Source organism: Mytilus californianus, unplaced genomic scaffold, assembly GCF_021869535.1.
Source record: "Mytilus californianus isolate M0D057914Y unplaced genomic scaffold, xbMytCali1.0.p SCAF_8, whole genome shotgun sequence".
Lineage (NCBI taxonomy): Eukaryota > Metazoa > Mollusca > Bivalvia > Mytilida > Mytilidae > Mytilus > Mytilus californianus.
Window position 1 is genome coordinate 28,268,710 of NW_026262734.1, and position 7,690 is coordinate 28,276,399.

The 7,690-nt window shown below is 33.7% G+C and overlaps 1 long non-coding RNA gene across 1 annotated transcript; it reads right to left on the minus strand.

Moving 5' to 3' along the window:
* Nucleotides 1-4,848: 4,848 nt before the first annotated feature.
* Nucleotides 4,849-7,690, minus strand: LOC127710719 (uncharacterized). The gene is made up of 3 exons (XR_007986295.1): nucleotides 7,524-7,690; nucleotides 5,757-5,866; nucleotides 4,849-4,890 (listed from the first exon to the last, which is right to left on the minus strand). It is a non-coding gene; the product is annotated as an uncharacterized LOC127710719 (long non-coding RNA).

Below are 7,690 nucleotides of genomic sequence, written 5' to 3' on the forward strand. Positions count from 1 at the left end.
ACACTTAAGACTTATTATCGCTAATAACATTACACTATTTGCTAGATACACCATATTTTAATTCTACTTTTTCACAGTGTGAACAATCTACACACGGCCTTCTCGATGAACTATCCGCATTTGAATGTTTTAATCCAGGCCTATGCACAATTTCATAGTCGAAAGTTCGTTATACTTCCAACCATCGTGCCAATTGCCCCTCTATATCCTTGAACTTAGTAATCCAGCGCAATGAACTATGATATGTTCGAATAGTACATTTCCTTCCATAAAGATAGCAATGAAAGTGTTTGATGCTGCTCATCACCGTTAGAAGTTCCTTACTTGTAGTACAGTAATTAATTTCGGATTTAGATAACGCTCGACTGTAAAACGTAATAACCTTTTCATGACCATTTTGAACTTGCAAAATCACTGCTCCTAACGCAGAATTACTACAGTCAGTGTCAAGTATGAATTCCAAACCAGATGGATCCGGATACGCTAAATTTGGCGGGACTAGAAAGTTTTGATTTCATAATATTGAACGTTTCTTCGCATAGATCTGTCCATTCAAACAATGTCTGCTTTTCGGTAAGCTTGTTCAATGGCCGTGCATATTTTAAGAAACCAAAGATAAATCATCGGTAATACGAGCATAATCCATGAAAAGCCCGTACTTCTTTCACTGTTGTCGGTATAGGCCAATTACGGATGGCCTCAATCTTTGACGGATCAGCGCGAATACCATCTTTAGAAACAACATGTCCCAAGTAGTTAACGCTCTTTTGAAACAAAGTAAATTTATTCGGATTAAGTTTTAATCCTGCCATACGCAAACGGTCAAACACTTCTTGAAATTTCTGTAGTGTAGATTCTAATTCCGTTCCGAAAACAATAATATCATCTAAGTATACTAAGCAAGTTTTCCATGATAGGCCTTTTAAAACTTTGTCCATTAGTCTCTCAAACGTTGTAGGTGCGTTACAAAGACCCATTTGGCATTACTTTAAACTGGTATAGTCCATCCATTTTCTGTCACAAAGGCAGTTTTCTTACGGTCGTTTTCATCACACTTTACTTGAAAATATCCACTTTGAAGATCAAGTACATGGAACCATTCTGCTCCGACAACGCATCTAGTTTATCATTTATACGAGAAACCGGAAATGAATCTTTCTTTGTGATATCATTGAGCTTGCGATAGTCTAAACAAATCCGCATGGAACCATCTTTCTTTCTTACAAGGACTAGGAGTGCTGACCATGGACTCTCGGACGGTTCAATGAGGTCACTGTACAACATTTTATCAATCTGAGAAGCTAGTTCAGATCTTTGAGCAAATGGCAATCGACGCGGTTTTTGACGAATCGGGTCTGTATCAATTTTATGCGTTACAATACCGGTACGTCCTATGTCCCACTTATCTTTGGCAAATACACTTTGATTCATCAAAAGTAAGGTTCTGAGTGTTTCTCCCTGGTTTTCATTTAAATGTACACATGAGCTCGTATATAAACTAGATAAATGTTCAGGAATATCTTCTGTTGACGATTCTTGAGAACAAACTGACTCGTTAAGTATAGCTACTGCTTCAAATGTCGCTGCAATTGAATTTGCATACACTTTAACAGACTTATCTGTTGCGTTCAATACTCGTATCGGAAAACATCTGATGATAAATTAACTACTGTTTTAGCCAACAGGAGCTGATGTTTCTCCACAAATTTTTCGAAGCTACTAACATGCTACATTCTGGAGCATAGCCAATATCAATAACTTTCCCCAGAATAATCTGCTCGACACCCGGCGGAATAAATATTGTCTCTGACACAGCAACTCGACAACATCGCTCACCCTGTGTATTTAATACTGCACAAGATATATGTTCTTTGTTAACAGTCATTGTATTGTTGGCCACATCAATGCAACACATATTTTGTTTCATGAAGTCAATACCGATAATACAGTCTATATCTTAATATATATCATGTATATCAGCTACCCACACATCGTGTGTGAGAAGTGTCCTCCCAATTTCAACGTTCATTTCACATATTCCTCTTACTTTAGCTGCTTTACCGTCGGCAAGTTTCATGTTTGTATGTGTTGGACGCAACACCACTTTGTTTCCATCGGACAGAGAATCGTATATCTTATCGTTCAAAATTGTCACATTTTCACCTGTATCTACTAAACATTGAACTTTGTACTTTGAAATTTACCAGGAATATACATTCCTCCATCGCCACTTGCTACACGATTGGTTCTAACTATGTCTTTTTGTTGAGAGTTTGTGTTAATTTTGTCATCATTAGGACAATTTCTTCTAATATGACCTGTCTCTCCACAAGTCCAACATCTTCTTTTTCCCGGCTTGTTGTTATTGTTATTAAATCCGCGTCTCTGTTGACTCATACCGCTCTTAAGAAACTGAAACTCACGTCGAAGTTCTTCTACCACATCAGATAGTGTTTTAATTTGACCAGACACTTCTGAACTTTCCGAAATAGCAAAATTTCGAACACTTGAAGATTTGTCCCTCTGTTTATCCGCAATATAAAATGCCTCGAGCTCAACAGTTTACTTAACTGCATCACCTAGTGTCTTTGGGTGAGCTTGATGTATACGCAAACGTGTATCCGTATCATCTAATGCATTAATGAAATGATCTCGACTCAACATCTCTTGTAGTTCCAGTTGAGCTTTGGAATATGCTTTAGTTTCTTGATATGTTGCGCCAATTCAGGCAATTTTTTATCTTTTCTTTTACGGATATTCTTAAGCTGCACACGGAAAAGCTCTGTTCTGCTTTCGGTTCCAAATCTACTAGTTAATGCTGCACATATCGATGTATAATCTTTATGCTTTATCGGATCAATATCGGCTAAATCATTTTGCGCATTCCCGCTTAGACTTGTCGCAAGAAACATTGCTTTCTGGTCATCCGTCTAACAATTTAATTCGGATATCATTTCAAACTGAATTTTATAATCTTCCCAAGAAACAGAACCATCATATTCAGAGGGTCGGACAACTGGCTTTTCAGATCCCATGCGTTTAGGTGAATGCTATCCTTGATTATGAGAAGGTTGGAACACAGATGGAATTGATGATCTTCTCGGGGTCGGAGCACTTGAAATTCCTTCCTGAAGAGTTTCATACTCTTTAGCTAAACGCTGAATTTCTCTTTGGGTTTCAATCATTCTAGGCGTTGAAGCTGATAACACAGTTGAACTTAATCCTATTCCTTTATCCATTGATACTTTAGGTCTTGCACCTCCGAAATAAATTTCTCTATCAGAAGAATCACGTTTATCCATTTTTATAACAATTTAATTTCATTTACTTTATTTATGCACAAGAGATATTTTATTCCATTTGCAATAATCCTCTCACACAAAATTATCTGATTATTACTATAAATCCACAGAATATAATTTGCGAAAATACATTGTTAAATTTCAAATAGCACATCAATTCTTATAATAGAAATAAACTAATCCATGTTAATAATATCCCAACGCTGCCACCAAAAATTGTAACGTGACCGAAGGGAGGAACGACAACGACACAGACGGACGGACATAACCCAGCAAACATAAAAACATCTTTAAAATGTTTTTAAAATGTTGTGTCTAATGTCATGAAAATATCACAAAAAAACCTGAGAAAAACATTAAATGTATGGTAGAATATATATCCCTAAAACGTTTTCTAATATATTTTCTAAAATATTTGCATAATATAATTAAAATGTTGTAAAGAAATATCATGATAATGTGAAAAACAATGGCGTATAAAACATTTTGATAATCTTTTAAAAAATATTTTCTAGAAATATTTTCTGAACGTTTGAAAAACATCATGAACATCAAATAATGTTATAAAAATGTTTTTTGGATGTTTTCTTGCAAGTGAGACTGTGGCTTAAAAATGTTTTCAAAATGTTTTAAGAAGATGTTTTCGGTGGATATCTAGATCATATCAATATAAAAATTTCTGTACTTTTGATTGAGTTTCCTGCTTTTTTAAATAACAAATCATTAGTTAAATTAATTTATACACAGTGATTAATTCTATATACAAACAAGAATAAATCAGTTGTTTTGCTAAGCATATGAAATTCACAATTCAAAGTCTCTAAAAACAAGAAGTATCTACAAATTTTGACACATCCAAAATGGCAGACACAACTCATCATGGTCAAGCCACTTACAAATGTACCAAATATGAAATCATTCTGTTCATCAGCATTACTAATTTAAGTAATGAAAAATTTGAGAACATTCAACATTATGAAATACAATGTATAAGCAAACAGGAAACAGGTGCCAGATATAAAAATGTTCACACATCACAGTTCATCACTATCAAGCAGCTCATTAAATATGAACTCATCTTTATCAGCAGTTTTGGGAAAAACAGTAATGAAAATATTTGTTGGACAAAATCCGACAAATATAGGTGGACAGACGACAGACATTGCAAGAAAGCCCACATTCCAACCACAATGGTATAATGTTTAGTTTTTCACTCTCAACTTTTATTACCTATCTTATACACATCATGTATATGTCAACCTGAACATGCATGACATATATGCCATTGGACATTATGCAAACATTATACACATTTTAAGTTCAAGTTACATTGACTAAAACTTGTGTCCCAAATTCAGATTTTTCAATACAACTTCACTTTCTAAACTAAAACGCTACACTTCTAATAGGGTTACATCTTAAGTCAATAATCATTGATAATTGGCTGAAGAGATGAGAACAAAACACCATTTTACATCAACTATTTGATTTATTTAAGAATACATTGAAAAAGTCAATCAATTGTCTTATTCATAATCACTTGGAAGTCTTGTAGTGTCTTATATCTTTTTCTTGCTGTGCCATGCTTCTGAAAAAAAATTAATCTTACATTCATATATAAACTTCTTGCACATTCCTTTATTATAGAACGATTCACGTTGCCTGAAGGATATACATCCCCTCCCCTTTAAAGTTTTGAAACAAATAACGATGATAGTCTGTCGGAAGGGGACGATAAATGGCTGACCGTGTTAAGAGAGAGCAATATGCCACGCTGAACTTAATTTAGTTATTAAAAAAAAAAAAAAAAAAAATTTAGACTAGATATGTGTCCAGTCAAGAGTCTTATTTCATTATACTCATTGATTGTTGTCTATCATATTTTTTTTCTTTTATTGTTTTGTATAAATCAGGCTGTTGTTTTTCTTGTTTTTTTTTTTAGTTTTCATTAAATGCTTTGTATCATGTAGGGGCCTTTAAAAGCCCTGCTACATAATGTCATTAAACATCTTATTGTCCTTTTTAAGTGTTAAACTCTGTAGAGTGACATAGTTTATAACTTGTCATTTGTATCTAAGGGCATATGATACAGTCCTAGAAGTATACTATAGGCACATAATAACTTATCGAAGTGTTAAGCATTGTTTTCGCAATGATGATAATAATATAACTTAACATCCGAGAAACACACAGATGTCATTAAATGAGTTGTTTATATGTATTTGAAATACTTCAAAGGAAAGCAAATATGTTGTTTATGAAAGCACACTGTTGGACTAAAAGATTGATTTAAATAAACAACTTGTTTCTATTTTGTCACAAAAATAATAATTTATTCAAATATCCAGATATCTTTTCTGTATTGTATGCCCTTAATCTTGAATGTAATGCATTGTTTATGCTAAATATTTGAATTAAATATGGAATAACAGTAATTCTGTATAAAAATCTTACTTCAAAAAAAAATTCTCCTGAAAGGTTGTAGACATTCCAAAGAACCTGTGCCACTTCCAAATTGTAAACCTGCATATTGAACTTGTCCTTTGTGGCTTTTCTTTTAGCTCCTGTTAAAAAATAAAAGATACATTGTATGTACATTATGTGTATGAAGCAATAAATATAATTTTTAGCAACAGTTTATATTATCTTGCTTGTACTGAAGTCTTACATAGTCTTTGTAATGTTCATTAAGCTGTTAAGGGAAATTTAGTTTACTGTTTTGCAAATACATACATACATTGATTTTACTAGAAAAAAAATCTCCATATTCAAATGGTGCTTATATTAGTGTTATTGTAACTTGTTTGTGTGCCTCGGAAACAAGGTATTGAGTCATGCTTATTGCAATAGTTGTTGTTAGTTTAAGTCTGTCAAATTTCTTTTTCATAATGTGTATTTAATGTAGGCAGTTAGTTGTTTTGTTTCAATTGTGTTGAGAAAAAATTAACATTTGTTTGTCAAGGCTTCAAAGTGGACTATATGGCATTGGTTTTCTCAGTTTTGAAAGCAGTACAGTGACCTATAATTTCTTTTATCCAAGTCATTTAAATTCTGGTGGATAGCTGTCTCATACACCTTATCGCTATATCAGTATTTGGAAATCTGTCCCGCTTGAACTTTTTACGTCAGCATACGGCCCGAGAACACAGTTATTTCGTAGTGCATTTCTTTTAGACAATAAATTCAAATTAAAAAAAATCGCACCAGCTCTATCTCAAAAAGATTTTTACAGTGTAGTGTACTACTATTGGTACAAATAATATCAAAATTATAGAAAAGTCTACCAGCTCTAACTCAAAATATTGACAATTCTATGTTAAGGGGGTCTAAAATTCAGTTTTGACAGCTTCAGACATACTAGTTTTTGACCTTTTTGAACTGGACCAAATCACTACTTAACATAAAGATTCAGCACCCAAACTTTTTTTAACATGTAATTTCATCCCTTTACTTAATATTTCATGCATAAAATATAAAGAAATAAATTTGGAAAGTGTATGAAAAAAATTGCAAGTTATACACTGTCCACACTAGGGACTATATTTGTAGACAACGAAAATATAAGGACGATAACTGTGTCCTCAGACCGAACGTCATACAATAATACACCTTATCGCTATTCCCGCTTGACCCGAGAATCTATCCTGCTTGAACTTTTGACGTCAAACAACAATCACTTTTCCATTGTGGCATCAGATTTTTTTTATGATGACATCAAAATTTTAAGGGAACTTGTGACAGTTGTGTGATGTCCAGTAATGGGGGACAAATAGCAATAACACTGAATAAGGTGTATTACTTTCAATTGTGGTGTCAAATATATTCTAATATGATGACAACATTTTACGGGAACTTTTGTGATGTCCATGGCCAGTAATGGCGGACAAATAGTGATAAGGTGTATTGCCATTGGCAATCAAACACACAAGCCACATATCCTTATAATTTTTTTATATCAATGAACAAATTCATAATTGGTGTACGTAGATGCTTGAACAGTGGCGGATTTAGGGGCCCGACCCCCTTATGGAGCTACTTGTAAGATAAATGTATAGACTATTTACAAGTATCACTCCAAACGTTTGCTTGCCTTGGGCAGGGGCCCCCTTTTTTCAAAACCTTGATCCGCACCTCCAGAAACATATGTAATTTGGTTCCGATTATGATTGAACACACACAATGAATGCACAAGTTTCATCTTAACATATTAACCATTCTTACCAAGTGAGTATATATCGCGTAACAAACAATTTTCTTGGCTCTCTTTGTTGATATCCTGTCTTCGTTTCGAAATTCAAATTTCAAATTCATTTCCGGTGATAAAACAAAAGTCGATTCCGGAAAAGGTCGGTTTTCCGTAAGGCATATAAACGATACGAAAATTGAAC